At 41.0% G+C, this 18,144-nt stretch overlaps 1 protein-coding gene across 1 annotated transcript in view; it reads left to right on the forward strand.

The window, feature by feature from the left end:
* LOC141408552 (uncharacterized) overlaps positions 1-16,864 on the forward strand; it is a 50,008-nt gene extending 33,144 nt beyond the window's left edge. The window contains exons 4-5 of the mRNA XM_074015739.1: positions 13,884-14,052; positions 14,820-16,864. The gene's annotated coding sequence lies outside the window, so the exon portion shown is untranslated. The remainder of the gene's footprint in view (positions 1-13,883; positions 14,053-14,819) is intronic.
* Positions 16,865-18,144: the final 1,280 nt, after the last annotated feature.

Raw genomic sequence — 18,144 nt, forward strand, 5'->3', positions numbered from 1 at the left:
GGAGGGAAGGGGGCAAGAGTTGAAAAACTATTAGGTACTATACTCCTTACCTGGATGATGGGATTATTCATACCCCAAACCTCAGCCTCACGTAATATATTCAGGTAACAAACCTGTACATGTACCTCTAACTCAAAAACGTTGAAAATAATTAATTTTTTAAAAGAGGTGATTTCAAGAAAAATCTAACTTCTAACTACCTTATTTTCTCATGTGACCTCTAGCATATTACAAGGAATGGACTAAAATTGCATGTACCCCAAATATTTTTATCTTTGCTTTGGGGCCCTAGGAAGGCCTGAATATAGAGATGTCACATATATTCTACAGAACATAACCAGTCAAGAAAGTAGAATTAGGCTGGGCGCGGCGGCTCACATCTGTAATCCCAACACTTTGGGAGGCGGAGGTGGGTGGATCACTTGAGGTCAGTGGTTCAAGATCAGCCTGGGCAACATGGTGAAACCCTGTCTCTAATGAAAATACAAAAAAAAAAAAAAATTAGCCAGGCGTGGTGACATATGCCTGGAATCCCAGCTACTCAGGAGGCTGAGGCAGGAGAATCACTTGAACCCAGGAGTTGGAGGCTGCAGTGAGCTAAGAATGAATATGAATACGAATATTTACTTCAAACTCTATCTCTCTCAGCTTACTGGAAAGGACATTTAGTAGTTAGAGGAAATGTATTTTAATGGTGGGAAGAGTTTGCTAAGAGTGATTTTCAGAGTATTTTGTAGGGATCCAACAGAAAATTATATGATAACTTTCTCAAAAGAGAGTTAAGCATCAGTCTTTTTTCTCTTGTAAAGGAATCAAGCCACAAGCTGTATCCCTGTCACCAGAGCTATGGAATTAAAACTTCGCTTTGCATTTGAATTCCTGGAATATTTCTTGATATTGATTTCCAATTCGTAATTTTATTGATCTGTTTTTCCTGTCACTACATTTCTGCATTTTGTATAAATACTTAATTTGTTTCATGAATTTGTAATTAAACAGTCAACCAGCTTAAGTCCAATAAGAATTTACTGAAGCCAAATATTTGCTGCTTTTAGTATGCCTAATAATTTCCATCTTTGTCTTACTTGAATAATTAGCTGGAAATATTTGATGTTTAGTCTATACATGCAATATTTTGTATGGCATTAGAACCCTTGCAAATAACAGGAAAATTCAGCACAAAACACTATGACATGCACCCAACACTTTGAGTTAGTGGACTCATAGGGTGCAATAAAAAAAACAACTTTTCCGCCTCTCCTCATTGCCCATTTTGAGGAAGTGGTCCTTTGCTTGAGAGAAATCCAGAGCAGATCACTCCTAGATAATAAAGTCATCTGATTACATCTTGTCATATGGATAGTCCTCTTTTGTTAATTAAAAGTTCAGTAATTTAAGTGTAAGAGTCAAAGTTCAAAATTTCATTTAAAATTTCTCCCCTTAACAAAGTGCTTACAGTGGGAGAGGGGTGCTTAGCTGGCTTCATCTCTCTTTCCCTACCTGGTGAATTACTTATCCTTCCTTACTCACCATCAGGCTGCCTCTGGATCCTCCAGGGTTAAAACAGTGAGAGGAATAAGAGGGAGCAAGAAATGTCTTACCTGAATGTCACCAATGTAATTTGGCATTGGTTACCTCTAGCTGTGACAAATATTTAAATCCAGCTCTTTCTGGCTGATGTTCCAAGCTGACGATTCTTCTCACAGTTGCTTTCATGGGTACATTGGAAGCCCCCACATCAAACGGTCTATAGTGTGGGTGAAGCATTGACCTTCAACTGGTTACTTATGTATCCCCCCATAGCAGTGGAAATCAGGTGAACCCATCTTCTATTGGGGTCACTTGATCTTTCTGAGCAGAACTCAGGTGAAATCTGAAATGGCTCCAGGCTGGCTCTCATCTGCCAAGCCCACACCTAATCCATGAGAAACACTTACCATCTTTGTTCCTGCTTTCAGTGTAAATTCAGCTAGCACTCAATGCAGGCTGGGTTCTGCCTTTCTCTATATATTTACCTGCTCTTTAGACCAGTACCTGCAGCCTCTTGTCTTGCACATCCAAGTTTTATTTAAACTTTATCACCACCAACAGCCATTTTTAGTACCTTCCAAAAGGCTACTCCAAGATTATGAGCATGACTTTCTACTCCTCCCATCAAAAAAAGGTCAAATTTCATACACTTTGTAGACTATAAAATTATAAGAAAAATAATATATATACATATACATATACAGAAATAAGTTTCTATTAGTATGATTTTTTCATACCTCTGAAAGTCTAAAAGGAACTAGAAAGCCTGACACAGAGCTCTCTGCCCAATGAATGTGCCAGGTCAAGGGCACCCTTTTCCCCCAAACAAATGTCCCAAAGAGGTGGTGATAAATGAGACAGTTTTCTTTGCTACTCCCAAAAAGCTTGGTGATAGCTCAGCCTTTTCATTGCCAAGACAGTTTTGCCCAAGAGTCTAGTTCTGGAAAACTGTCTCTATCACATAACTGAAATTCCCTCTCCAATTGTAGTTTAGTGTTCATGAGTTTCTCCATCCTGCTGGATCCTCTTGCTCTAATGGGAGGGATCTAAAAACTAGATGTGCCATTATAGGTGGTTCTACTGAACCGGAGCTAGGACCCACTGATGCGTGTGTGCTATGCTGGGTGTGAAGTATGAACTCATGAATATATAGTGAGGAACCAGTGAGGACTCTATGTAGAGAGTGAGAGGATTGACTACATTTTGGGTAGACATGAAAGGTGGAGAATGGTGAAGGGTGTGGGTAAACATCGATCTCATTACCTTTTTCTGACAGTAAGCCCTTCACGAGATTTTCTCATGCATGAAGTTATTTGGCATGGACCTTGACGGAAATCTCATTTAGCAAAATGGTTATGTGCATAGGTATTGAGGGTTAGACAACTTGGATTTTAATCTCATTCTTCCACTCACTAGATATGTGTCCTCGGACAAGTTACCTGAGCAAGTTCATGGAGGTGGGAGTAGGGGTGTTCACTTTTGCTTGTTAAGGCATCTATAAATCTCTTAAACTCTGATTCTGAAGCCCATGGCATCCTGATTTTCCCCAAAGTGAGCATGTAGACAGGATTATGTGATCATGAAGAACCCCTTGCTCTATTTGTATTAAGCCTCCATTCACCCAGAGTCACCAGCTCAAGAGACTGAGTCTGAGAGGGTTTACATCTTCTCCAAGCCATATCTAGAGGCTTTCAGGCAATAATGCAAGTAGCTAGATTTGTTTTTTGAGGTGGAAGAACAGCAGTCTTTGGTTGGTTTCAAGTACAGATTTCATCCCAGACTCAGGGATAGTTATGTAGCTGGGCATCCAGGAGGCTAGAACATAGTTTAGGAACAGGAAAGAACCCCCAAAATCCTTGGCTGTAGTAGTTTGGGGATTTTTACTCCAGTATTACACCATTGATCTGTCAGCTACTCCTCTCTTGTTTGTTTCCAACACAAGTCCCACTCCCCCCAATTTAGGCAGCACCCTTGAGTCAGCACTGACCCATTTGTGTTGCAAGACCTCGTGCAAGTTGCTTGTGTAACTGATGTTTGGCTCCTTATTCCTGAAATAGCAAACTGGCAATCACCTGAAATAGGGAGTCAAAGCTGAATTTCTAAAATGGAATAATGCATGACATAATGCTATTTACTGGGAATGAGTGATTTGTTTCCCTATCTAAAATTTAATTTCTTTAATAGTACTTCTAAGATATTTGGTTTAAAAAAAAAACACATAATAATACTAAACAAAAAATTGGAACTACACAAAAGTGGGAAAGAATGCCAATGTGAAAGCCAGAAATAAAGAAATGTTGGGGCATTCCACGATGGCCAAATAAGAACAGCTCCTGTCTGCAGCTCCCAGCGGGAGCGACACAGAAGATGGGTGATTTCTGCATTTCCAACTGAGGTACCTGGTGCATCTTATTGGGACTGGTTGGACACTGGGTGCAGCCCATGGAGGGTGAGCAGAAACAGGGTGGGGCATCACCTCACCTGGGAAGCACAAGGGATTGGGGGATTTCCCTTTCCTAGCCAAGGGAAGCCGTGATAGACTACCTGGAAAAATGGTACACTCCCGATCAAATACTGTGCTGTTCCCAAGGTCTTAGCAACCAGCAGACAAGGTGATTCTCTTCTGTTCCTGGCTTAGCAGCTCCCACGCCCACAGAGCCTTGCTCACTGCTAGCACAGCAGTCTGAGATCGATCTGTGAGACAGCAGCCTGGCTCGGGGAAGGGCATCCACCATGGCTGAGGCTTGAGTAGGTAAAAAAAAGTGGTGGGAAACTCGAACTGAGTGGAGCCCATGTAGCTCAACAAGGCCTACTGCCTCTAGACTTCACCTCTGTGGGCAGGGCATGGCTGAACAAATGGCAGCAGACAACTTCTGCAGACTTAAACATCCCTGTCTCATAGCTCCACAGAGAGCAATGGTTCTCCCAGCATGGCGTTTGAACTCTGAGAACAGACAGACTGCATCCTCAAGTGGGTCCCTGACCCCTGTATAACCTAACTGGGAGACACTTCCCAGTAGGGGCCAACAGACACCTCATATAGGTGGCTGCCCCCTGGGACGAAGCTTCCAGAGTAAGGATCAGGCAGCAATATTTGCTGTTCTGCAGCCTCTGCTGGTGATACCCAGGCAAATAGGGTCTGGAGTGGAACTCCGGCAAACTCCAACAGACCTGCAGCTGAGGGACCTGACCATTAGAAAGAAAACTAACAAACAGAAAGGAATAGCATAACATCAACAAAAATGTCATCTACACCAAAACTCCATCTGTAGGTCACCAACATCAAAGACCAAAGGTAGATAAAACCACAAAGATGGGGAGAAACCAGAGCAGAAAAGCTGAAAATTCTAAAAATCAGAGCACCTCTTCCCCTCCAAAGGAACGCAGCTCCTCGCCAGCAATGGAACAAAGCTGGATGGGGAATGACTTTGATGAGTTGACAGAAGCAGGCTTCAGAAGGTCAGTAATAACAAACTTCTCAGAGCTAAAGGAGGATGTTCAAACCCATCTCAAGGAAGCTAAAAACCTTGAAAAAAAATTAGACGAATGGCTAACTAGAATAAACAGTGTAGAGAAGACCTTAAATGACCCGATGGAGCTGAAAACCATGGTATGAGAACTTCATGATGCATGCACAAGCTTCAATAGCCAATTCAAACAAATGGAAGAAAGGGTATCAGTGATTGAAGATCAAATTAATGAAATAAAGTGAGAAAACAAGGTTAGAGAAAAAAAGAGTAAAAAGAAACGAAAAAAGCCTCCAAGAAATATGGGACTATATGAAAAGACAAAATCTACGTCTGATTGGTGTACCTGAAAGTGATGGGGAGAATGGAAATAAGTTGGAAAACACTCTGCAGGATAGTATCCAGGAAAACTTCTCCAACCTAGCAAGGCAGGCCAACATTCAAATTCAGGAAATACAGAGAATGCCACAAACATAATCCTCGAGAAGAGCAACCCCAAGACACATAATTGTCAGATTCACCAAAGTTGAAATGAAGGAAAAAATGTTAGGGCAGCCAGAGAGAAAGGTCGGGTTACCCACAAAGGGAAGCCCATCAGACTAACAGCAGATCTCTCAGCAGAAACTCTACAAGCCAGAAGAGAATGGGGGCCAATATTCAACATTCTTAAAGAAAAGAATTTTCAACCCAGAATTTCATATCCAGCCAAACTGAGCTTCATAAGTGAAGAAGAAATAAAATCCTTTACAGACAAGCAAATGCTGAGAGATTTTGTCAACACCAGGTCTGCCTTACAAGAGCTCCTGAAGGAAGCACTAAACATGTAAAGGAACAACCGGTACCAGCCACTGCAAAAACATGCCAAATTGTCAAGACCATTGATGCTAAGAAGAAACTGCATCAACTAATGAGCAAAATAACCAGCTAACGTCATAATGACAGGATCAAATTCACACATAACAATATTAACCTTAAATGCAAATGGGCTAAATGCTCCAATTAAAAGGCACAGACTGGCAAATTGGATAGAGTCAAGACCCATCAGTGTGCTGTATTCAGGAGACCCATTTCATGTGCAGAGACACACATAGGCTCAAAATAAAGGGATGGAAGAAGATCTACCAAGCAAATGGAAAACAAAAAAAAGCAGGGGTTGCAGTCCTAGTCTCTGATAAAACAGACTTTAAACCAACGAAGATCAAAAGAGACAAAGAAGGCTATTACATAACGGTAAAGGAATCAATTCAACAAGAAGAGCTAGCTATCCTAAATATATATGCACTCAATACAGGAGCGCTCAGATTCAAAAAGCAAGTCCTTAGAGACCCACAAAGAGACTTAGATTCCCACACAGTAATAATGGGAGACTTTAACACCCCACTGTCAACATTAGAGAGATCAACAAGACAGAAACTTAACAAGGATATCCAGGAATTGAACATAGCTCTGCACCAAGCAGACCTAATAGACATCTACAGAACTCTCCACCCCAAATCAATAGAATATACATTCTTCTCAGCACCACATCACACTTATTCCAAAATTGACCATATACTTGGAAGTAAAGCACTCCTCAGCAATTTTCTGCTCTTTTCTAGTTCTGTAAAATACAGAATTTCTAATTCTGTAAAATAAATTTCTGTTCTTTTACAGAATTACAGCAATTCTGTAAAAGAACAGAAATTATAACAAACTGTCTCTCAGACCACGGTGCAATCAAATTAGAACTCAGGATTAAGACATATACACCATGGAATGCTATGCAGCCATAAAAAAGGATGAGTTCATGTCTTTTGTAGGGACATGGATGAAGCTGGAAACCATCATTCTCAGCAAACTATCACAAGGACAAAAAACCAAACACCACATGTTCTCACTCATAGGTGAGATTGAACAGTGAGAACACTTGGACACAGGAAGGGGAACATCACACACCGGGGCCTGTTGTGGGGTGGGAGGAGTGGGGAGGGATAGTATTAAGAGATATACCTAATGTAAATAACGAGTTAATGGGTGCAGCACATCAACATGGCCCATGTATATATATGTAACAAACCTGCATGTTGTGCACATGTACCCTAGAACTTAAAGTATGATAAAAAAATAAAATAAAAAAGAAATAGTATGCAAAAATAAATAAATAAATTCACTAAAAACCACACAACTACATGGAAACTGAACAACTTGCTCCTGAATGACTACCGGGTAAATAATGAAATGAAGGCAAAAATAAAGATTTTTTTGAAACCAATGAGAACAAAGACACAATGTACCAGAATCTCTAGGACACATTTAAAGTGTGTAGAGGGAAATTTATAGCACTAAATGCCCACAAGAGACCTCAGGAAAGATCTAAAATCGACACCCTAACATCACAATTAAAAGAACTAAAGAAGCAAGAGCAAACAAATTCAAAAGCTAGCAGAAGGCAAGAAATAACTAAGATCAGAGCAGAACTAAAGAAGATAGAGACACAAAAAACCCTTCAAAAAATCAATGAATCTAGGAGCTGGTTTTTCGAAAAGATCAACAAAATTGATCGACCACTAGCAAGACTAATAAAGACGAAAAGAGAAGAATCAAATAGATGGAATAAAAAATGATAAAGGGGATATCACCACCACTCTCACAGAAATACATACTACCATCAGAGAATACTATAAACACGTCTATGCAAATAAACTAGAAAATCTAAAAGAAATGGATAAATTCCTGGACACAAACACCCTCCCAAGACTAAACCAGGAAGAAGTTGAATCTGAATAGACCAATAACAGGCTCTGAAATTGAGGCAATAATTAATAGCCTACCAACCAAAAAAGTCCAGGACCAGACGGATTCACAGCCGAATTCTACCAGTGGTACTAAGAGGAGCTGACACCATTCCTTCTGAAATGATTCCAATCAATAGAAAAAAGGGAATCTTCCCTAACTCATTTTATGAGACCAAAATCATCTTAATACCAAAGCTTGGCACAGACACAACAAAAAAAGAGAATTTTAGACCAATATCCCTGATGAACATCAATGCAAAAATCCTCAATAAAATACTGGCAAACTGAAGCCAGCAGCACATCAAAAAGCTTATCCACCACGATCAAGTGGGCTTCATCCCTGGGATGCAAGGCTGGTTCAACATACGCAAATCAATAAACGTAATCCATCACATAAACAGAACCAACGACAAAAACCACATGATTATCTCAATAGATGCAGAAAAGGCCTTTGACAAAATTCAACAGCCCTTCATGCTAAAAACTCAATAAATTAGGTATTGATGGGACATATCTCAAAATAATAAGAGCTGTTTATGACAAACCCACAGCCAATATCATACTGAGTGGGCAAAAACTGGAAGCATTCCCTTTGAAAACTGGCACAAGACAGGGATGCCCTCTCTCACCACTCCCATTCAACATAGTGTTGGAAGTTCTGACCAGGGCAATCAGGCAGGAGAAAGAAATAAAGGGTATTCAAATAGGAAAAGAGGAAATCAGATTGTCCCTGTTTGCAGATGACATGATTGTATATTTTGAAAACCCCACATCTCAGCCCAAAATCTCCTTAAGCTGATAAGCAACTTCAGCAGTCTCAGGATACAAAATCAATGTGCAAAAATCACAAGCATTCCTATACACCAGTAACACAAACAGAGAGCCAAATCATGAGTGAACTCCCATTCACAGTTGCTTCAAAGAGAATAAAATATACCTAGGAATCCAACTTACAAGTGATGTAAGTCCCCAGGCAGACTTGCCTTTATGTCTTACTGATCACAGCTGCATAAGGCAACCTATGCATTCCTACAGCATTTACTGGTGAGGGGAGTGATTGGCTTAGGGAAGCACAGCCTAAGGGCATGAGGGTGAATTACAAGGGAAGATACAGTGTTCTCTTAGAAAAGAGGAAGAAAGAGAATGAATTTTGAGTAAACAACACCAATGTCTACTCACCCACTGGGAATTTACATGCCAGAATTAACTTTCTGCTGCCTTACCCAGGACCACATACTGAATAGTCACAGATTTTGCTGAAAGAAAGCTGATCTTTGTTCCTTTCTCTTATTAGGACCACATTTTAGGGCTCTCTCTCTCCCCTAGATATTTTTCCTCCTCTATTACTTTCTTTGACAGTAACCCCGGAATGTCTTTGCTTTTCCATTGAGCAGACCTCTCTTCCTTCTTCCCACCATGTCTCTTGGGCATGTTGGGTGACATGCCTTGAATTACAATGAAGTTATGTTAGACCTGTAAAGAAAGCTCTAACAACTTCCAAGTCAAAAGGGCTAGAACCTTATGGACGCATTTTCAAAAGTATATCCATAAATTCTAGGAACTTTCCACAAAGAAGAGGCTTCTGTGGTCAAGTAAATTTGGGCAGTGTTGTAGATGCTTTCCTTCTCTTGTAGATTGTAGATTTACAAGGTTCTGAGAAGTCTTCAGTTACATAAACTAACTCAGAATGAGTCCTGGAATCAAAATACCTGTGTTCAAATCTGGGCTCTGCCACTTTCTAGCTACGTAAGCTCTTTAAACCTCTGTTTTCTCATTTGAGATAAGGGAAGTCTATGGTACTATTTAATTGAGGTTGCTGTGAGAAGCGGGTGAGATAATTCATCTGAAGCTTTCAACACAGTGCTTTGTACATTCACTCATTTAACAATTATCGTGTCAAGGGCCCAGGTCTCAAGGAGCCTACATTCTAATGGAGGAGGGAAGAGGAAGACAATAAGCAAGTAAATAAATAGAATAATTTCAGATAACGACAAGTACTATATATAATGATATTATAAAGCACAATTAGGATAAGAAAGGCTGTTTTAGATGGGAGGATCAGGAAAGGCATTTTTGAGAAAGGCGTTTTATCTGAGACCTGAGATATGAGGAGACTGGAATTATTTATCCATTTATTCAGTCATTCATTCAAAAAATGTTTATTGAGTACTTAGTGTATACCACAAATTGTTTTAGGCACCAGGGATAAAGCAAGAAACAAAATTCTACAAGACTGTCTGCCCTGGCCAGGCACAGCAACTCACACCTGTAATCCCAGCACTTTGGGAGGCCGAGGCAGGTGGATCACGAGTTCAGGAGGTCGAGACCATCCTGGCTAACACTGTGAAACCCATCTCTACTAAAAATACAAAAAATTAGCTGGGCGTGGTGGCGGGTGCCTATAGTCCCAGCTACTCGGGAGGCTGAGGCAGGAGAATGGCATGAACCCAGGAGGCAGAGCTTGCAGTCAGCAGAGATTGCACCACTGCACTCCAGCCTGGGCGACAGAGCGAGACTCCATATATATATATATATATATATATATATATATATATATATATATCTGCCATATATATATGAGATATATATATATATCATATATATATATATCTGCCATATATATGAGATATATATATATATCATATATATATATATATATATATCTGCCTTAATGCACCTCAAATTCTACTATGGAAAAACAAAAAGAAAAAGGAAAATACATAATATCCCAAGTGGTTAAGTGCTATGGGGAAAAAATATTTAACTTCACATTTTTAAACAGGGATGCAGGGATTCCTCACTGAAAAGTTGACATGTAAGCAAAGAAAGACCTGAAGGGGGTGAGGAAATGAGCCATGCAGAAATCTAGGAGAAGAGAATTCTAGGCAGAAACAGCAAGTGCAAAGGCCCTGGGGCAAGAGCATGCTTGATTTATTCAAGAAAGAGTAGGAAGGCTGAATGCCTAAAGGAGGGTAAGTAAAAGGAAGGGTAGTAAGAAGTGAAGTGGCAGAAAATGTAAGGATAAACAAAGGTCTGGAGCAAAATTCCTCCAGGCAGATAGAACAGCAGCTGCAAAGGCCTTGAGTCACAACCAGGGCCTGGTTGGCCTATTCAAGCAACAGAAAAATGGCTTATAGAGCTGGAGTAGACTAAGCAAGGGGAAGCATACAGATGAAGTCTGAGAACTTTCTGGGTCAGATCACATACAGCCTTATCATAGGCTAGTATAAAGAATGTATATTTTTTCTAAGTACATTAAAAAAATAATTGACTATATTTGCTATTGTTGTGATTCATGAGACACTCGTATGCTAAACAGATTGAGAAATGCTGTTTCAAAGCCAATTTGAATGAACACTCTTGCCCATCCTTCCTATCTATCCCCATGTGTTGTGCATTATGTCACAGTAGGACTATAGTAAGAACTTGATAATGGGTCTCCATACTCTGTTTCTTCTTTCTTAAGTTACAATTGGATTGAATCACTCCCCTTCTCAAAAATTTGTATTGATTTTTTTACTTGTAGGATCAAGTCCATGCCCAGTAGCTATCAAGGATTTCAAGGTCTCTCCCTACATCTCCCTCCACATACTCCCATTAAAGGTGCTGAAATTGTGATCTAAATGTGCATGCATGGTTATAGCTCCACCATTTAGTTCATGCCATTTCCTCAGCCCAAATTCTCCTTTCCCTCATTCTTTGCCTGTTGAAAGTTTTCTTTTCATTCAAAGCCAGCACAGCGCCTATTCCTCTCCAAAATTGTTCCTGATATTCCTAGGCAGAGTCACTCATTCATTCCTTCAACCATGTACCTGTTGGTGTCACTTGTACCTCAGTTTGGTGTGTTTGTCAGATTGCATTTCTGTAGACTTAGTTGTTGTCACATCTCTCACTTTCATTAGATTGTAAGCATATTAAAGGCAAGGGCTGTATTTTCATCATATCTTCCAGAAGTACTACCTAATACAATTGTCAGTATGTAGTACATGCTCAATAAGTTGCTGATTAAATTAAATTTAAGAGGAAGTAATGTGATAAACACCTTTAGGTAAAGCACTGAGACACAAAAAGAAGAAAATGGCTATACTGTCAAGGAGTTTATAAATCAATAATGGTAGCTTCCATTTATTGAGTCCTAACTATGGTACTGGCACTGTTCATATAGTATGCCATTTAACACTCATAGCAACCCAATGAAGTAGGTGTTATAACCCCTAGTTTAAGAATGAGATTAAGTAACTTAAACAAGTTCATAGAATAAACAATAGGATTCAAACTTAGGTCCCTCTAGTTTCCAAGCCTGTGCTCTTTTCCCTATAAATGGTGTCAGCTGGGATCCTGGGATCTAGCCAGGAAAAACAAAAAACAAAACAAACAAACAAACAAAAAAAACACGTCTTTCAGAGGAAGGGAAATTGTTTCAACAGAGGATTAGTTATGTAGATGAATGGAGCAGTGAAGAAGTCGAAAAGGGAATGGTGAAGTAATTCACAGATTAGTAAAATTGGGAAGTTATTCTCCTTGTTGCAAGGGTGACACTGAGAGAAGCAGTTGTCACGAGAGCCCAGAAGCCTTGGCTGTCAGGCAGAAGGAGCCAAAACCACCAGGAGAACTGCTCGAGTAGATCAGGAGAAGGAAGGGAGGGGCTGTCCAGAGGGAAACTGCCAGATTCCAGAGGATGGAGGTAACAGAGTGAAAAATGGCCTGGCTTCTCTCTTCCCCTGTTTTCAGTCCTCCTGTGGTGCTTCTCATTGTTTTAACCTATTAAGAACCAAAGAACAAGACAGCCTGTGAAAAGGCAGCAACAGAGCAGAGCAGGGAAGCGGTGGGAATGGATCTGAGACTAGTGTCAGCAAGCTACCTTTTTTACCTGAAATGAAAAGAGTATAAATTAAATAGCATTTAATTTGGGGCTAGGATGAATGGTAAAGATATTAAGTAAATTCAAAAGAAAGAGATTGAGAAGCCAAGCCAGGCGATCATGAGGTCAGGAGATCTAACCATCCTGGCCAACATGGTGGAACCGCATCTCTACTAAAAATACAAAAAACTAGGTGGGCATGGTGGCACACCTGTAATCCCAGCTACTAAGGAGGTTGAGGCAGGAGAATGACTTGAACCTGGAAGGCAGAGGTTTCAGTGAGCCGAGATCGCGCCACTGCACTCCAGCCTGGCAACAGAGCAAGACTCCGTCTGAAGGAAGGAAGGGAGGGAGGGAGGAAGGAAGGAAGGAAGATGGCTGCAGAAGCAAGGGGAAGATTCTTCAGCAGGGGAAAGTTACACCAATTCCTTTAAAAAGGTAGACTTTCTATAGGTGAAAAGAGTAGGGTAGGTAGGTATTCCACACAGAAAAAAACTACCTAAGTATTTTCCCGTGGGCAAAGAATACTATTCATTCTTTTTAAATGTCTTTTTATTTGGGGGATAAAATACAATACCTATAATATATGTGTACAGTATAAAGAATAATGAAAAACACCCACATGCATACTACCCAGGCTCAGGAAGTAATACATTATTTATCTGCATTTCCTTTTTTTTTTTTTTTTTTGAGACAGAGTCTCACTTGGTCGCCCAGGCTGGAATACAGTGGAACGATGTCATCTCACTACAATCTCTGCCTCCCGGGTTCAAGTGATTCTCCTGCCTCAGCCTCCCAAGTAGCTGGGATTACAGACATGCACCACCATGCCCAGCTAATTTTTGTATTTTTAGTAGAGATGGGGTTTCACCATGTTGGCCAGGCTGCTCTTGAACTCCTGGCCTCAAGTGATCCTCCAGCCTCAGCCTCCCAAAATGCTGGGATTACTGGTGTGAGCCACCACACCTGGTCCAATTTACTTTTAAATGTGTCAAAAAATAAGTGGATTAGTAGTTAGAGGATTGTTAACAGATAGATAGATATGTGGTAATAAAATGTTACTAAATGGATAGGCATGAATAATAAAATGCTAATGGTAAAATCCAGGTGGCAAGATTGTAAATTTTTCAACTTTCTTGTCTGTTTGAGAATTTTCTCAATAAAATACTGAGAAGAGAAATTCCATGCCTAAAAGATTCTAATTTAATTGGTTGTGTTTGGGTCTGGACACCAGATTTTTTTTTTCTGCAGTGAAAGACTGCAATGAAGTCTTACAGTGGAGGGGAGAGATTGGGCTCAGCACCCCAGAACCACTCAAGAGCTCTCTGGATAGATTCCACTCTGCAGCCAGGTTTGAGGGCTACTGCACTGCAGTATGCCATGGAATCACAGAGCCAGCGTGAACAGAACAGAGAAGTGGGTAAGTAGGAAGGGTGAATAAAAGAGGGGCAAATTTCTGTCCGCATATCAGAGGTGAGGCCTCCAGGCTGGAATTTTCTGTGCTTTCTGCATTGGAATGGGTGGATGAACTGCGTGTGAAAGAGGCAAGACAGGTTTAGCAATTCAGCGGCCACTGACAACTTAGGCTTAGCCAGGGTTCTCTGAAGTTCTTAAAAGTTTATATTTAATGTAAACTTTTAATTTGGCAATGACTCATCCTTCGCAATGTTTCCTATAGCTTTAAATCGGGTCATCTATTCATTCAGAATAATACTTTCAGCATGTTATCTCCCTTTGACCCTTGAGAAGTATAACATCCACTTTCAACATATATATAGAGATGCATTTCTATGTTTTATTTTTTTAAGTCATTTTTATGGAGATGAAGAAAGAGACCTGTTCAGAAAGAAGGGAAGCAGAAAGAAAATGTTATACCTTTGGCAGCCCTGGACTGTTGGGTCAGCAGAAAAGGAACAAGAGATAGGTAGGCCTGGATAGTGTAGGAACCAGCAATCGAGCCTAGTGTCAGGCTTCGAAATTTGACAATTCCAAAGAAGCATGTATAACCCAATTAATCAGTAAAGAGAGTAATTGATGCTTCCCAGAAAACGGATTTCTATACTGCCTAATTACAATATGCCCTCTGCAGTAATATGAATATCTTCTATAACCCTTCCTCTATCTCCAGCTATTTTAAAATCTTACTCTGAGGGTTACTGTAGTATCTAAGGTTGTTTGTCTCTACAGTAAATGATCCCAGTCCATTTAACCACGTGAAAGGAGACAGAAACACTAGCATCTGATCCTCGTCATGGGACCCCAGCCTGTCTCACTACAATTGCCAGCTGGAGACAGAACAGGGCCTAAGGGCAAAGGCAGACCGGCCTATGAGGAAGAGAACCAAAGGTCAGTCACAGAGCAGCTGTGTCACAGGTGAGATCTAAAGGAAAACTGCTGGGCTAAAAGCAGGAAGCAAACAGAAGTTCAGGAGCCAGAGGAATGCAAGAACACATCAGAAGGGGGATATGAGACACGAATAGAATCAGGGCTTTGGCCATGAATGAGGCCAGGGTACCTCAAGCTCATTCTTGTTGAGAGCTTGCCCTGTGGTGCCTGGGTAAGCAGGAAAGAGTTAGGCAGTGCAGGTTGGGACAGTCTTTTAAAAAAAAGAAAAAATAGCCGGGCGCGGTGGCTCAAGCCTGTAATTCCCAGCACTTTGGGAGGCCGAGACGGGCGGATCACAAGGTCAGAAGATCGAGACCATCCTGGCGAACACCATGAAACCCCGTCTCTACTAAAAATACATAAAAAACTAGCCGGGAGAGGTGGTGGGCGGCTGTAGTCCCAGCTACTCGGAAGGCTGAGGCAGGAGAATGACGTAAACCCGGGAGGCGGAGCTTGCAGTGAGCTGAGATCTGGCCACTGCACTCCAGCCTGGGCGACAGAGCGAGACTCCGTCTCAAAAAAAAAAAAAAACCACTCCAAACCATATTATCACATAGCCTATTAATTGACACTTATTTTGATGCCTCTGAGCCATCCAGAAGAGGCTAAATGTGGTATCTTCCACTTAAAAAGTAAGGGAAATATGTGAAATATTTTAGAAAAACCTGTGAATAACATGGTTTAAAAAAAAAAAAAAGAGGGGGGCCCTTTTACCTCTGAAGGGATAACTTTTAGCTGCCAGGAAAATTCACATATGTATAATCCCACATTGCCTCCATAAATCTAGGTAGCTATGGCAGTGATTCAGAGAAGTGAAGGCATCGCTTTTTGACTTTGAATGTCTCCATTTCGCCCAGCTGGTATGACAGCGATTTTCCTTTCTCCCTTATTTTGGAGCTGTAAGGTATATTAACATTCTTACATAGCTTTGATCCAATGTAGAATTTTTTTAAAAATCTTTCAAAGAAGGACTTTATGGACTGGCATTAGCCACATGCTTATTTGCTGTGTCCACAGGACTGTGACACTGTAATTGACTCTGCTGGGGATAATCACTCCCTAAGAGACAGATGGGGTTAGGGTAGGAGGGTATGAGCCCTGAGGCCATGTGGAGTAGTAAAGGAGTCCCCCAAATGAAAAGAGTGTTTTCAGAAGCAGGGGTGTGGGAAAAATACTGGGCAGATATCTACCACAACCTAACAAGTGCACACAAGTAATGAGTGAAATAGCAGGGACTTTAACTTATGTTGGTCTATTTTTAAACATCTATTTTTCTCCTACTGTTGTGTCTCCTTTGCTGGGGAAAACTTTTATAATTGCTGCCAAACTCCTGTTGTTTCACTCTGTCTGCCCTCTCTCCTACACTGCTTTTACCCCCAGCCTGGAGTCCACTTGGGTAGAAATGCAGCATATAATGAGCCCAAAGTTAATCATCTGCAGGTTTGCCCTGATAAGTCACAGTTTGTTTGCTGCGCTCCTTCCAAGAGTCAACAGCAGCTGAGGGGATGTGCTGAGAGTGGCCTATGGCATTCTGAGCGCTGGCCCGGATGGGAGGCAGTGTGTTGGGGAGTCTATCTGAACACCACCATCTGGAATGCCTCTGTTGCCCTGAAGGCACTCGTCTGCATCTCCAGTGGACACGGCTTAGAGATGCCAAAAATTGAGCCAAGTTCACTGGATGTACAAATGGCCTGACGTCAATGGAATTTATTCATAATTTAGGCCTCATGTGTGATGTACTGTCTGAACTCAGTGATCTGTCAAAACAATCAGGGAAGAAGAGGAGAAGGAATAAGAAAAGGTGGAGGAAAACAAAGAGGAAGAAGAGAAGTGAAAGGTGGAAGAAACAACAGAGAAGAAGAAGAGGAAATTAGGACAGGGCCAGGAGCCGTAGCAGCACAGGTTCAGCTTTTGGCTCCTGGGGCCAATGGTCCCTGTAAGTTTGTTGAAAGCATCAGTGCCAAATAAAACATGGCCTTTTAAAGCACCGAATTACGTGAGTGCAGAGCTGTTAAAATCAGTGTAGCAAATATCCAGCTGGGTTTGGCCATTGCCACAAAGTACAAAATGATGATCATTTGTACTGCCAAGACCCAGGGTTCTCCAGACGTGGTGGCCTGAGCAGAGTTACTTGGATATACATTCAGTTGCCCATTCTTTAAAATAAGGAATCTACTATTAAGAAGTGTATGAGGCTGGGAGCGGTGGCTCACGCCTGTAATCCTAACACTTTGGGAGGCCGAGATGGGCAGATCACTTGAGGTCGGAGTTTGAAACCAGCCTGACCAACATGGTGAAACCCCATCTCTACTAAAAAATACAAAAAAAAAAATTAGCTGGGCCTGTTGGCCTGTGCCTGTAATCCCAGCTACTTGGGAGGCTGAGGTAGGAGAATTGCCTGAACCTGGGAGGCAGAGGTTGCAGTGAGCCAAGATCGCACCACTGCATTCCAGCGTGGCGACAGAGTGAGACTCCATCTCAAATAAAAAAAAAAAAAAGAAGAAAGAAACGTATGAAGTGGATATTTGCTAGGGTTTTTTCGGTGGTTGTTATTTTGTTTTTGCTTGCCCTGTGTCCAGAGGGGGATTTATTGTGAAACTAACAAAGCTTAAGCTTCAGAAGCCTTCAGTTGCATGCAAGGTTCTGGGAGTAATGGAGTATTCTAGGTGGGGAGAGAAAGCCAAGTTACAATCAACAAGCATTTATATGTTAGCATTTCTGGTAAATTGTCTAAATCGATCTAAGAAGTTAAGAACCTAAATCTCCAAGAGTTCAATAATTTGTTGGGATTTATTTTCTCATTGTAAATAAAACTAACTTTTATGCCTGTTTTTAAATGTGTAAATTTTTTAAATTAAAGAAGACCCCAAAATTATAAAGCTTTAAGTTCCACAAAATCTGAATCTATCCCTATCTGCCTCAATTGCCTTTCTTCTGCAAATCAAGGTAACCAAACCTTGATTTGCCGTTGTGGAAAGGTTTTCTGCTCACTCAGCAGTAGACACATGATCCGGGTTCAGGAGTAAGTATGTGATCCAATTTGGGCTAACAAGAATCAGGGGCGAAGTTTTTGCTGGACCTTCTACCAGGGTTATTAAGTTGAAAGTTACTAAGTTGTGTGGAAACG

The sequence above is a fragment of the Macaca fascicularis genome, chromosome 14 (assembly GCF_037993035.2).
Source record: "Macaca fascicularis isolate 582-1 chromosome 14, T2T-MFA8v1.1".
Lineage (NCBI taxonomy): Eukaryota > Metazoa > Chordata > Mammalia > Primates > Cercopithecidae > Macaca > Macaca fascicularis.